The sequence below is a fragment of the Octodon degus genome, unplaced genomic scaffold (assembly GCF_000260255.1).
Source record: "Octodon degus isolate 3935 unplaced genomic scaffold, OctDeg1.0 scaffold00040, whole genome shotgun sequence".
Taxonomy (NCBI): Eukaryota; Metazoa; Chordata; class Mammalia; order Rodentia; family Octodontidae; genus Octodon; species Octodon degus.
The window spans coordinates 899,563-914,516 of NW_004524616.1; the positions used below are offsets into that span (position 1 = coordinate 899,563).

Here is a 14,954-nt window from a genome sequence, read left to right on the forward strand (position 1 = left end):
TCTCGCCAACCCTAAGTTCAGTTCTTGAAAATGACCCAACTCCTAAGAGGCATCATCAGGGCTGGAACAGCATTGTTAACATTTGTGGACAAGACCGATGTGCTGGTTTCACCATCATGCACATTTCATGTGCATTAACTTGGGTCACAGGCAGTGTGGTGCCCGCTGGGATCCCCTCAAGGATGGAGGCACTCTCTCCCCCACCTGCCAGGACTGTAGGCTATAGCCGTCCTCACCCCAAGGGAACTGCCTCATGCCTGAGGTCATGCCCACTCTCCAGGAGGAGCCCCATTCAGTGATGAGTGGGTATCAAAGGTCTGGGTCCCTTATCTCAATGAGACAACCATGAGGGGCACCCCACCCCCACACCACCATCCTCCACAAGGCCAACTGCGACCTTAGCTGCACCTGCATCTCCTCCACCATCACCTTCTTTCCATCCTGCTTCCCTCAGTCCCCCCGACCCTGGCAGCTGTCTCTCAGATACTCAGCAAGCAAATCTTCATCTCTCAGCCTGGGTCCCTACAGCCAGCCTATGCCATCTTGTATGCATAAAACCCTCAAACAAGCACTATTTTTATCCCCATTTTACTGATAAGAATACAGAAATTCAAAGAGGTTTAAGTCATTTGCCTAATATTATGCAGCTAGCAAGTAATGAAATGAGAAACACATGGGCATCCTAAGCTGTCATTGGCCATACCCCTCACCTTCCAGTACTGCTCATGCTGTGACTATCCATGACAACCTGCACATAAAACTTTATTCTGGAAAAAATTAAGCAGCAGATATGCCTTTCTTCCTTCAAGGGCAAGGTCTGCAAGCCAGAGGAGAGATTTTCAGATAGAAAGAATTAGGATGTAATTAAGAGGTAGGGTCTTAAGAACCTAAATGCTGGACCTGGGAGGAAAGAGACCTGCTGTTCTCACAAGACCAGAAAAACATTTAGAGAGGACAGTGATGAAGGCAACTTATGATACAGCTTCCCAGGTCCTTCCTAGGATGTATCTGATTTAACGGAACTATACCAGGCCCCAGAGCTGTATGCTTTTAACAAGAATTTAAGTGATGCCCTTCAGAGGAAGCTGGCTGAGTGGGCCATAGAAGAAAAGGGTAGAGACATCCTAGTGGGGTTTGTTTTGAGCTGTGCAAGGGATGCAGATGGGAAGTAATCAAAAGTTTTCCTAAAGAACAGAATGAAACATATTTAACATCAAAGTTGTTTGAATGAGGTTGTCTGAAATGTGTAGATTTCAGAAAGTTGTTGACATTCTGCCCAAGCCAGCACCCTAAATGCTGCCTGTGTTTTGAGAGGAAGAACATGACAGAATTTTGAGAGATGCTAACTACAGGGAGCACTGGCTGAACCAAAGCAACAAACTCTAGGGCCTGGCATTGCCACCAGGGCCAAGAGATGTGGGTCCTGCTCACACCTCCACCAGTCACTCTGCTGGGCCCCTTAGCTGATCATTGTCACCATGGCCACACAAGACGAAAGATATCTGGGGATCACAAGGCCAATTGGCTTTATGTCTTGTACACTCAGGTGCATACCAGAATCAGCAGGGAAGCCCACCATAGCAAGTTCACAGTCCCAAGCTCTACCAGTGAGTGAATCGATAAGAAATCCCAGGGTTCAGGCCTGGAATCTGTATCTACACAATGCTTCGTGAGATTCCAAAATACAAGTAGTTCATGTGCTAGAATTTGTAAATAGCTGCGTATAACCTCTGAGATCCCTTGTGTTATGGTTTGTGTCTAGATGTCCCCCCAAAGCTTCATGCAATCATGAGGAGCCAGTTTTTCAGAGGTGTGAAAGTGAAAACTTCAGAGGTGAATCTAGAGTGTGTGATTGATTTAGAGTAGTGTCGAATTTAAGAGTGCTGGGATTAGGGGTGGGTAATTGCTGGATCAGTCCACTGATTTGATTGGCACCACACTAATTTGCATAGACAGTATAATAAAAGACTCTGACTCTCTCTCTCTCTCTGTCTCTCTCTCTCTCTCTCTCTTGCTTGTGTTGTCTTCCACTGCCATGAATGTTGCCCCTCTGCCAGGTGCCACTCTGCCTTGGAGCCAGCTGATTATGGACTAAAACCATCACAAACTGAGCTAAATAAACCTTTCCCTCCTTAACTTTGGGTGCTGGGTATTATTTATTCTTAAGGTCATTCTCTTTTTAAAACAACTTGGATGAAAAGATACATGGATATGAGTGAATACCTGGATCATTCTCCTTCTGTTCTAATCATTCAACAACAAAGCCAAGTAACAAGTATTCATTATGTACTTACTACAGTACAAGCATTGGAGATTAAGTGGTAAACACACAAGATAAAGTCCCTGACCTTATAAAGCTTACAGTCTAGTAGATTCCAGGAAATGTTCATTCCTTGGTGTTGTAGTTTGAATTTTTATAATACAGGGCATATATTTTATAAGATTATGTATAATAGTCACCCAAAGAGTCAGAAAGTGCAGGAAATCTGTACAGTATACACACTAAAGACAAGGAATCCAGTGGAGGGTCTAGATCCCATGATAATGTCCTGCAAGAATCCAAATGAAGATTTTGAGCCCATAACAATGCCTCACACGATGCCTCATAACAATGCCAACTGGAGGCCAAGAGCCATGACAATGTCTCACACAGGCATTTCATGGATTTCATGGGTCTGCACTGGGAAAGCCCAAAGGTCAGTGGTAGAAGCCAGAAAGTCTGTGCCCTCAGGATCAAGGACCTGTGCTAGCAGGCTGAGGGAGCTGCACTGCAGCCAGGACATAACAGTCAAAGAAAGAACCAGAGCTCCCCTGAAAAGTGTCACAGCCATCCTCAGTGACAATGTGGTCCTGAGCGCCTCTGATGTTGAGAACAGCCAAGTTCCTGTCAGGAAAACCAACCCAATGAGCTTCTGCAGGAGAATGAGCTGTGTACCATCTTTGCCTCTGGATACTCAAGGTGAGGACCAGAGCTCCCCTAAAGTGAACCATAGCCAATCTCAGCAACAATGAGGTCCCCATCTTTTGATGACATGAACAGCCAAGTTCATCAGGAAAACCAGCGTGACAATCTCCAAAAAAAAAAAAAACCCAACAGAGCCAGCAAGATAGCTCAGTGATCTAAAGTGCCTGCTTAGGTAAGCTTAGGCAGGAGCAGGGGACCACAGTTTGATCCCCAGTACCACATGCCATACCAGCCCCACCCTCAGGGCAGGGCTGAGCTGACAAAAAAAAAAAAAAAAAAAAAAAAAAACCTGACAGCTCTCAACAACCACCCAACAGCTTCCTCAGTTCCTCCTCCCTAGTTCTGCCTCGTATATGGCCAGTAACAATCTTCAGGTGGGCCCCCCACCCCAGCACTATGCTAGCTCAGTTCAACTGGGTATTATACATTGACCACCAGCTGGCAATCCACCACACTTTGTTTTGGTTTGGTTTGGTTTCAATTAACCCCTGGACAACAAATAAATACTCTACTTCTATTTTCATGAAGAATAAAAATAACAGTAAAAATTCTTTTACAAATCTCTTTTTGCAGGATAGGTGTATACATCTAGATGTCATCTTTAAAACAAGAAAAGCACACTGCTTTCTAGGGAAGTGAGAACCCATGAACTCTCCTCTCCCATCCATCTAAATTAAGACCGCCACCTCTTATTGGACTGAACACTAATTGACATAAGTGAGGACATTGAGGTTTGCCTTGGGAATTGAAAGATGTTATTTATCAAACCACTTATGGTCACCATGTGACAGCTGATTTTTCTCTTCCTCTTTTCCTTCTCTCATACCACTTTAGTCTTTTTAAGAAAAATAGTCAGAAATAGAAGGCGGAGAATGGGAGCAGGGAGAGAGTGAATTAAAAAAAAAAAAAAAAAAAAATCCTAACAGGGAGGCCAGCCACTATTTAGTACCTCTCTTTGATAAGGAAGAACCAAGTCAAATCCCAATCGATAAAGTTCTTTCAAATAAAGTTTGCTCCAACACTTAAATCTCAACCCCCAGGAGAGCAGGCTTAAAGGGGCTAAATTTCCACCACTTATCACACAATGATGCCTGAAATGCAGAACAAATACTAAGTGGAAACACCTTTATAGATATGGCTTAAAAGCTTTTTGGACTGACAAACCATAAACCAGCTTGATTTTATTATTTCTTTCCCCTCAGAGAATTTCTTTTCTCCATTACAAGGCTATCTTTCTCTATTTGTCAATGTACAGATAAGTAAGCTATCTCACAGGCTCATTTCCCTAATACCAGAGCTGTACTGCCCAAACTGTTCCCACAAAGAATCACAGAGCTCTTCAGATTCAAAACACTTTACCAATTCCCACTCTGCTTCTGAGGAATAGCTGGAGATTGTGGGAAAAACAAAGCTTGTCTTAAGAGGAACAGAAATAGGCTAGAAACAAAGATGGCTACCTACCGGCCAGAGCATTATTTTGTTATCAAAATGATGCGTCCTTAAGAAGATTTGATTCACCCAAGAGGCTCCAAGAAGAGTAATATTAGACCTTACAAAAATTAGAGTCCTAAAGCAGTTCTCAAAAGGCGCATCTATGCAGAGCACTTAACAAAAGACAACTGCTCACTTAATTATGATGGTGATGAAAGATTGGTGTTAAAGACACTGCCTGGAAATGTTGCTTCCTTGAGGATCACAGCTTTGGAACAAATACCACGCACACTGAGTGTGTTAGAACTGCAATGACACAGTTCTTAACTGTGGGGGGCATGGGGAGGCAAGTGGGGAGGCACGTGGGGGACATGGCGAGGCAAAAAGGATGTGAGGCAGCTACACATGGATTCACTGGTTTCTTGAGAGGAAATGGAAGAATAAAAAATATCTGAGAAAAGAAAGCCTCTGAGAAGTGCTACCACCTGCAAAAGAAAAGAAGTACAATAGAAAAAAAGGCAGTAGAGACTAATCTTGCAGAAGAGAGGACTTGGAGCAGGACTGGAAGAGCAGAGCAGTAGAGAAAAAGTCTGGTCTTGAGTGTGATGCACAGAGATAAAGGAGGGACCTGGACAGACGAAGTTGTAAGAGGCTCAAGTGGGAGAACTGCATGCAGCACTCTCTTCCATTCAAGCAACTGCTTCTCTGAAGGACGGAGAATCAGACAGCCTGAGACAAGGTCACCACAGTTCCCACCTTGCCACTCTCCCACACCCCACCCCAACACACCTGATTCCCACTTTCGTTCTGCTCTTTCCTAGAAGAGACAAGCACACAAAACTTCCCTGTATTTAATCACAAAAAATTTGCGCTGTACCAGCAATGACTTAGAGTGATCTGGGGCAGCGTCCAAGCTGGTGCAAGATCTTAAACTCTGTAACCTCAAATTTAAAGTTTAAATAGAAGCAGTAGTATGTGTTTGTCATAATGAATTCGGTAAAGTAATGCAGAATTTGGTTATCCCAGTATAACACTAGTTTTTGGCCAGGCGTGGTACTACACAAATGTAATAACAGGGGGGCTGGGGAAATGGCTCAGTAGGATAAATGCTTGACTGGCAAACGCAAGGATCTGAGTTCAATCCCTGGTTCCGCCAAGAAAAAAAAAAAAAAGATTTCCTCAAATGTAATCACAGTGCTCTGGAAGGCACAAGAGGAAAAATCACAAGTTAGAGTCGTGCCTAGGGAAGTTCAGAACCTTTTCTCAAAAAAATGAAAGGCTGGGGATATAGCTCTGTGTAAAACCCTGCGTTCAGTCCTGATGACTGCAAAAACAAAACAAATATAAAAAAAACCACTAGTTTTCGGTAAACAGTAGGTAAACAAATGCTTTCTCTTCTATAATCATCTAATGCAACCAGAATGTAAATGTCAAGATATTGGATGCCTTGCCTTGTCTATCCTGTTCAAGATGTATTCAATTCATGCACAAGGCCTTGGGACACACAGAGTAGGCAGTAAATATCTAGTAAATAAATGTCTGAATTCATCAAACAGCCAATGAATCACCAGGCCCTGTTGTATTAATTTTGTGTTTTTGTGTGTGTTTGTTTTTTTGAGATTAGAGTCTTGCTAAGTTGCTAAATAACTCAAGCTTGGATGAAACTTGAGATCCTCCTGCCTCAGCCTCCCCAGTGATGGGATTACAGGCATAGGACACATGCCAACTACATCTACCACAATTTAAGATACAGTGCTGAAAATCAGAGAACAGAATTTAGTTAACATTTGAGTCCTATTATCTACTATAGAACCTGGCACAGAGTAGGTGTTCAATGTTGATGTACTGTAAAACTAATCACCTGATCTCTCTTATATACCAGACAACTGTGATTTTCCGAATTACAGTACAATCTGTTTAGTAGTCAGAAAGAGTGAAGCATGCTCAAAAAGGTCAGCATATTAAGAGCTGCTATAGGAGAACAAGAGAAGGAAAGAACAAAGGATGAAGACATGAAAGAAAGAATATGGGTGGGTTGGCTCTCTCAATTGGGTGAACTTTATCCCAGCAAAGAAGTTCTAGTTTAGCCTTTAATCCACCTTAGACATAGGAGGCACCCAGGCGGAGTCAACTCTCCATGATCCTGCCTGGAATGCCTCACTCCTTCACTCCTTTCCCACCCTGTTGAGATGCTGTAAACATTTTAAGAGATAAGAGGAAAGCAGAACTAATTACAAAGAAGAAGCCTGTGACTTCTTGAGTCAACAACCATGGCATTCCATCATGGTCACTGTGGAAACCAAGAAGGTATTTAAGCAGAGTTAAAACAAAGAATGAGGCTGGACATGTTTCTGATCTGGAAGGATGGGGAAGCATGTTTGGATGTCAGTCATTTAAGATCTGTAACCCAGGAAGGGTCTGATGGCTGGCTTTATTAATAAATGTTTTGTTTTGTCTTGTTTCCAATTTTCACTCTGATTTGGAACTAATCTCATGGTGTTTCAGGAAGGGAAGAACAATGCAGACAGAGTTGACAGCAGAGGTGAGAATGAAAGAGTCTTGGATTAGCCAACAGGCATTTAGAAAGTGAGATCCTTCCATGGATGTTGAATTTATATTTTAAAGCCACTAACCATTAATAAAAAGATCACTCAGGCTTACTGGTGCAGACCCATAATCTCAGCTATTCCAAAAGCAGATGCAGAAAGATCGTAGATTAGAGCCCAGGTTGGGCAATTCAGCAGGAACCTGTCCTAAAATATAAACGTTCTTCTTCTTCTTTCTCACTCACTGTTCTCTCTGAGAAACATCTCCAGATCTTCCCAAGGCTAGAGAGTGACCAGCAAGCTGTTTGCAGTACCAGATCTCAACTTACTCAGCACCTCTCCAAAGGGTCATCTCCTTTACCTGCCACATTCTGGATCACATTGTCCAGCATCCATCCCTGTGAAAAAATCCCATCCTTGTAAAATGTTTTGTGTGGCCTCACAATCACTACAGAAGCTCCCTGAAATGGAACAGAGACCTGGCCAGTGTCCACTGCTAAATCCTAGCACTTACACCAGAACCCAGAACTGACTGGGCATCATCTGGAAAAGAAGGAAGAGAGGAAGGGAGTGGGAGAGGAATGAATCTGTATCCAAAGTTCTCCTCAAAAGAGAAACAAGAGGCCAAAATCTGTAAGAAGAGATATTTTATCACAATAAAGCATCTTTAGATTCGATGCTGTGGGACTCTTAAATTCAGGGCATCCTCATCTATAAAACTGGGATAACACCAAACAATGACACATTAAAATCTACTGGCACATACTGTAGAAATGTCCTGATACAATGTACGGCTTCAATATGAGTTTGCCATAGTGGCTAACCCATTTGCGAGCAACACTGATTCATTTTTATTTTCATTAATAACCCAGAATCTTTAGATATAACTACAAAACATTAAACTAGTGATAGTAATTCGGATATCTTTGCTTATAAATCTCTCCTCCTTATGGGGAATATTTAGTTCTCATACCTTGCACAGAAATGGCTATATCCCAGAATTATAAAAACTAAAAATAAGAATGGGCCTTAGAGCATCTAATGCAGGGAGGAAACACTCAGCAAATGATTGCAAATGGCTCATCTGATTTAGAGAACTGTCCCATGATCAAATACTAGAAGGAGTAGTGACAAAGTCATCCCTACGTGGCCCCTTTCCCAATAAATCCTGACCTGACAGTTATTGGTACTTTTTTTGTATTTTATAAAATTACTTTCCCTATTCTCCATGATGATTCAGTCTGTTTTCATTTTGAATCTTCACAAAAGTAGCATGTATATAGTTTTATTTTGCCTGACATGGACTTCAGGTAAACTATGGCTTTTTCCTAGAGCCAATCAAGGCCAGACTCGATCTACACTCTTATCTATGGACTTTCTGGTAAAGGACAATCTGCCACTTGCTGTGAAACACCCATTTGTGGGACACTCATGACTCCACATTCCAGCTAGAGCTTCCATGTGACTCCAAACCATTATAATTTCTTTCTAAGACTGAAGGATCTAACTTCTCACTGGTGTCTGCACTTCCACGCTTGACCTATTATAGCCTGATCTCTATTGGAAAGATGGTTTTAAGTCTTAAACTTAACTCTCCGTTGCTGCTAAAAGTATTCCCTGTTTAAACTAAAATAATATCTCTACTCCTTCCAGGGATGATGAAGCCCCAGATAATAGGTCTGCGTGTAGTTAAAGGAGCAGCCCATGCACTCTTTTCCCTGTAGATCTCAGGTTCACCCATATGAAGCTGAGCTTTGCCCTAATCGTAACTGCAAGACATTCTCCCTTCCACTCAAGCAGATCTACTCCAGTGCCTGGCACCAGGGCCCCCAGAACCAACTTGTAGCTATGACCAACTAAAACATAACACACCAGTTTCCTTTTCTTAGCCACTTTTTTACAATTCATCAATGCTAGGTTCAGTCATAATTTCTCCTTGTTTCTTCCCTATTATGAGAAATATAATGCTGCACAGCATGCTTGTACCTTTTACCAGTGATTTATTTTTAAAAGAATAAATCTAACTGATGCTCAGGAAAGAAATAAATACAAAAGACTCCCAAATAATTCTCCTTTTATGTTTTATGTGTACCCTTCTCTTTCTCCCAGGTACGGGCATTTCTATGAGTTAACAGTCTTTCCATGTCTTCAAATCAAGCATTTCCTTTAAACAAAATACAATTTCCTAAAACTGTATTTTGGTCAAAAATTCACCTCTCCAAATTTCAACAATGTCCAGGGTAATGATGATTTATAATGGCAGTATTACACACCAGGACTTCACCTATACTGTCTCATTTATTCCATCTAAGAGCCCAATGAGGCAAGACACTTCCACTTTCATCATTTCCAGAAAAAGGAGCAGCCCAGAGAGGTGAAAACCCTGCTTTGCTTAAGGTCTCTGAGCCTAGCAGGTGTCAAGTATAAGATTCAAGCCTGGGTTTCTCCAACTCATTCCACGATGGGTACCATGCCTGTCAAATGTGTGGCAAGAGAATAAGCCAACCTCGTTACAGGATTTCACTTAGAGGTGACGTAGATGACATACAAAGTTACTGGAGCACTACACCGTATTGTCTCTGTAGCCTAAAGAGCAGTGACGGATGTCTCCAGGTACTCGCTCTGACGAGGGGCCCCTCACAATGGGACTCGTGCCAAATGTCTGCAGGAGCTCATGTCACGCTGGTTCATAGTCCACAAAGTGCTTTTCCCTTGCTCTTCGTATCACTTGAGAGTTACTAATGCTTTTAGAAAGCTGAAGTGCCATCAGCTGAACTAGCTTTCCTCCATGACAGTGGTCACCAACAGACAGAACAAGAACCCAGGTCCAGAGAAAAAGCAGAAAAACTGAGCAGGCAAAGGCCTCCACTAGGCTGTGCTAGGCACATTGAACCCCATCCCTCACACCGGATCTGCCCTCTTCTAACCTTTGCACTCAACCTAACCCCATCCAGCCCTCAGACTCAATCTACAAGTCAAGACACATGAGGAAATGAAACTCAGAGAGTTAAAGAAATGTGACCAAGGTTGCACCCAGCTAATAAATACACTGCCTCTATAAAAGGTGTGTTTTGGGCTGAGGCTACCGATCAGTGACGCAGTGCCTGCCTGGTAGCATGAGGTCCTGAGTTTGATTCCAAATACAAAAATAAAAAAGTCTTACCAAATACAAGTTGTGTTTATAGTGTTTATTTTTCTAACCATCAAAAAGCAGCCTGTCAATTTAGGCACCATTTCCCTGCCATCTTGAAGTTATCTCCACCTACATCTAGGATGCTTAAATCTTATAAGCTTAGGGGACTCTCAATGACAGCAAATTACATATAGTTTCTTTCGTTTTTCTGTTTTTTGTATTTTGTTTTTTTGAGACAGGATCTCACTATGCAGTTCAGGCTGGCCTTCAACTCACCTTACTTTGTAGCCTAGACTGGCCTGGAACTCAAAGTGACCATCCTGCCTCAGCCTCTTGAGAGCTGAGATTACAGGCATATGCCACCATACATGGCTACGTATATTTCTTTTCTTTTTTTTGGAGGAACCGGGGATTGAACTCAGACCCTTGCACTTGCTAGGGAAGCACTTATTCTACTAAGCCATCTCCCCAGCCCCTACGTGTAGTTCTTGAAAGTTCTCTAAGATTAAAAACAACAACAACAACAAAAACACCCTCACCACATCTACAGCTAGACTTTCTCACAGATTTCCACCAGGTGAAGCTTGCTGATAACTGGAAAACCAAAAGACAAGCACATCCACAGTAGGTATTTTGAATATAGGCTAACTTGATTAGAATGTCCTACTGTTCAACACAAAATGGCAAATTCCTTTACTTCCTGCTAAAGACCTTTTGGTGCTATACATAATCATCGTTTCCTGGGGCCAGTACTCATGCTTAGTGGACGCCTTGCCATGGTGTGCCTGAATGACACAACCAACACAAGCACAGTGGCTCGCTCTCATTTCACATTCTTCATGAAGTCTGAGAAGAGGCAAAACAGGAAGTGCATGCAACGCGGAAGAAGTGATGCTTCTTTAAAAATTCCAACCACCTGACATTACGAATTAACCAGTATAATTGGACTAAAAGCTACATATAAAAAAAAAAAACTAATAAATGACTTAAAAATATATTCTCCATGCACAGGTAATAGGCTAAAGATAAACAACCTGCTGGTTTTAGGTCAACTATTTTTGAAAAGGGGAAAAGAATGCGAATGCTTTATAGTATTTTTTTTTTCTTTCTTTCTTTCTTTCTTTCTTTTTTTTTTTTAGTGGTACCAGGGATCAAACTCAGGACCTTGCACTTGACATTATAGTACTTGTAAGCACAATAAAAAAAAAAAAAAATTTTTTTTAAGCCTCTTAGGCCTCATAATAAACTGATAAATGGAATGAAGAGATTAAAGAAATGGACACACTGTTGGTGCTTGCTAAACTCTACTACATCAATTGCTAACTAAATAGGAAGTATAACTGGTTAATCATTACAATCATAATCTTTATATTGTTTGGTCTCAGCTATTCTCATATGGATTAATAACTCCCACATAAATGATGTTAACAATCTACCAGCTGTCTTTAATGTTAAATGGCAAATTTAAATATTTTCCTTCAACAAAAAAATCTAATGCTTATATTAAAAAAAATTCATACATCCTTGATGGGATTGCTTTTAACAACCATGCACTGTACACAAATCTGATACAGAATCCTCAAGGCTGAAAGAGAGCTCTGCTCTAGGGCTTGTTTGGAATTTGGTCAATCAATTCTAGATCTCTAAGAAATAATTTGCTGCACAGGCTGAAATACAAAGTTGGGTTTCTACAAAAGCAACATGAGATAATTTTAGCCACATGGCCTGGTCATCAATTGCTCAAAATAAAGGGCCAATTGCCTGTTCTGAATCTAGAAACTATGACTTCATACCAGTGTGGGGCAACTCAGTGCACTTATTTGTGTATTCTTATTCCGAAAGTACTCATCACAAAGAACCTCTGAACACACTGAATATGGTAGCTTATAGAAAGCACAGCACTCAGAATGACACCAGAGCACACAAAGTGCTCCCTAAGTAGTACCTGTGCTCAATAAACACTGTTACTTTCCTCCATCTCCCTTTTCAACAAATAGTTCCTTTGCTTTTACATCTACTGAGATACACTGGGACCTGCAAGACTCTGGTAAGCTCTGACCTTAGCCCTCAGGATGCACGCATAGAACCTGTGCTGGTGCTGGTCCAACTTTTTAAGAACTTAGGGCAGCAGCACAGAGCAGTACAGGCGACCAGACCTGTGGACCGAGCACAGCAGCACAGAGCAGTGAAGGCAGCCGAACCAGCGGTCAAATTTAGCAACACAGACCCAGGAGGAGGTGGTGAGGCCTGCAGCTGGATACAGTGAGCTGAGTCATTCTGCTAGGCTCAGCAGGGTCCAGACTGAGACCCAGACATACCAGGATGATCCTGGAGACATGGAGGTGGCAGGAGGTAACTTGGATGAACTAGTCTGCCTGGAACTCTCCAGGTACATGAGAAGCAGATGCCTGGACAGAACTCAGAGGAAGCAGTTTACATACAAATTCCCAATTTAGGACTAGCTTTGTTATATAGATAAGTGTTTGCTCCTATGGTCTAAAATACAAAGCCAATAGTTAACAAATTTTGTCAATTTCTACAGTTCACTTGCTATTATTAGTATTGCTATTTGTACTACACAGTAACTAGGATACCGTATCTGCCTTAACCACATGTTCTCCCTTGAGTAATAATATTGGAAGGCTCTTGGATAATAAGCTCACCAAAGCCCTGCACCGAAGTATAGAAGACAGTACCAAACAGAAATCAGTATCTCACTATCAACCCATAGAGAAGGCACAAATTTGGGACTCACATAAAACAAGAATCCCTGAAACAAAAGAGATATATTTAAAGAACAGACTCTTTACAGAGACATGCTAATAGCAGTGATACAGCTACCTACTACAAAACTTCCACAAAAACGTATCACTGAAATCAAAATAGACAGTTCTTTCTGAAACAGAAAATGACAAAACAAAGAAGCAAATGCAATCTCAGGCCCTGAGCTAACCCAGAACGAACCCAGGAGATATAAGCATAGAAGGAAATGAAAATCCCATGCCTGAAGTCTGCAACAGCAGCTGAAGTAAAGTAACAACTGCAGAAGGGTACAGAGGAAATCAGATCAGAGATAATTTTCTAGGTTAAAAAAAAAGGACTTGAAGCCTTCATATTTAAGTGGATGCCCCTTGATGATATACTTATTAGTGAGATAAACCAGACACACATCTGTAAATATCGTATTGTCTCGCTAGTATAAGGACTTACAATTCTGTATATGGTTAGGTTTCTAAATTTCTTTATAAAAATATGTAAATGCTTATTTCTACTTTTATATAATTATTTTTCCTTCATATTCTGTAAGGACTTAAAGTTCAACATATCAATATCTGATGGAAAATACCTGTTCCATGATATGCCAAAATGTTTGATATTTTGACAGATAGGGTAAACCGAACTGCACATATTGCAGGTTAATAATTAGCTTCTCTTCTGGAGGGTTAACAACCTAAGTTAGCAGATCAAAATTGGAGAAAAGGAAGGGCTGCATGGTTAGCCAACATTTTGGCCCTAGCCTTTTAGGGTCAGTGAAGACTCGGAACATAGGAGAACCTGTACTGTAACAACATGTAACTCAGTTGTGCTCCAAATTTTCTGATCAAGATTATGAAGTCACAGAGGAATGTGTTCAATGATGTAAAGTGAACCTGGGGAGAGTCACATGGAGAGGAAAAAACACTTTCTCAAGCTTTCACAGAGAGCAAATTGGTCAAGCAATGGCCGTGACTCATCCTCATGTCAGACACTGAAAAAGGATGTACAAAGGGCGGTACAGGACTACAGGATAAATCCTGAGAGTACTTGGCTGACCTTATCAGATACAAAAGTTACATTTCTTGTTATATAGGTCTTGGTTTATCTTGTTCTTAACCATCCAGCAGAAAAGTATAAAAATGAGTTATATAAAGTAAATCCATGAGTAGGAATTTCTACCACGTTCCGGGAGCCCCCAGACCCAGTCCTAGCCCAAGTCTGGTGAGTGTGTGGAGAGCTTCCTGGTACCCTGCGCCAGCAGGATCAGTCCCAGCCCAGGCACAGCGTGGACCGGACCCTCTCCCACCCCATTGGGCCAGCCCCCACCACTCCACAGTACCTCCCATGCCCCTCCCACTGAATAGGAATTTCTGCCCCATTTCTGGAACCCCCAGACCCAGTCATAGAACAGGTCCAGTGAGTGTGTGGGAGAGCTTCCTGCTACCCTGCGCCAGTGGGACCAGTCCCAGCCCAGGCGCAGTGTGGGCCAGAACGTCTCCCACTCACTGGGGCCGCCCCCCACCACTCCGCAGTACATCCCCCACCCTGCCCGCCGAGTAGGAATTTCTACCACTTTCCGGGAAGCCCCAGACCCAGTCCTAGCCCAGGTCCGGTGAGTGTGTGGAGAGCTTCCTGCTACCCTGCGCCTGCGGGAACAGTCCCAGCCTAGGCACAGTGTGGACCAGAACCTCTCCCACCCCCTTGGGCCGCCCCCCACCACTCCACAGTACCTCCCCCAAACCGCCCACTGAGTAGGAATTCCTGCCCCGTTCCAGGAACCCCCAGACACAGTCCTAGCACAGGTCCAGTGAGTGTGTGGGAGAGCTTCCTCTTCCCCCTACTTCACCTTTCCCCTCCAGGCACAGCTCAGGCCTCGCATACACAACTGGGGTGTAACACTGCAGCTGCAATCCCTGCAGACAGTGTAGAGGATACATCCACCCAGCTAGTCCAGGAGCAGAACATCTTGCCACAGGGGCACAACAGGTTCAACCTCAAGGGCAGCAGTGGGAAGGAGCTGAGCACAGCAGCCTGACCCAAGCCAGACATAGCTGGATAAGTCCAAACGTTGTAGAGCTGCACCTGAACTTCAGTAAGTGTGAAGGTTATAACTACAGCAGAG

The 14,954-nt window shown here is 42.6% G+C and overlaps 1 protein-coding gene across 1 annotated transcript in view; it reads right to left on the bottom strand.

The window, feature by feature from the left end:
* The window catches only part of Prelid2 (PRELI domain containing 2), a 108,640-nt gene that overhangs the window by 9,397 nt on the left and 84,289 nt on the right, over positions 1 to 14,954 (bottom strand). The window lies entirely within an intron of this gene.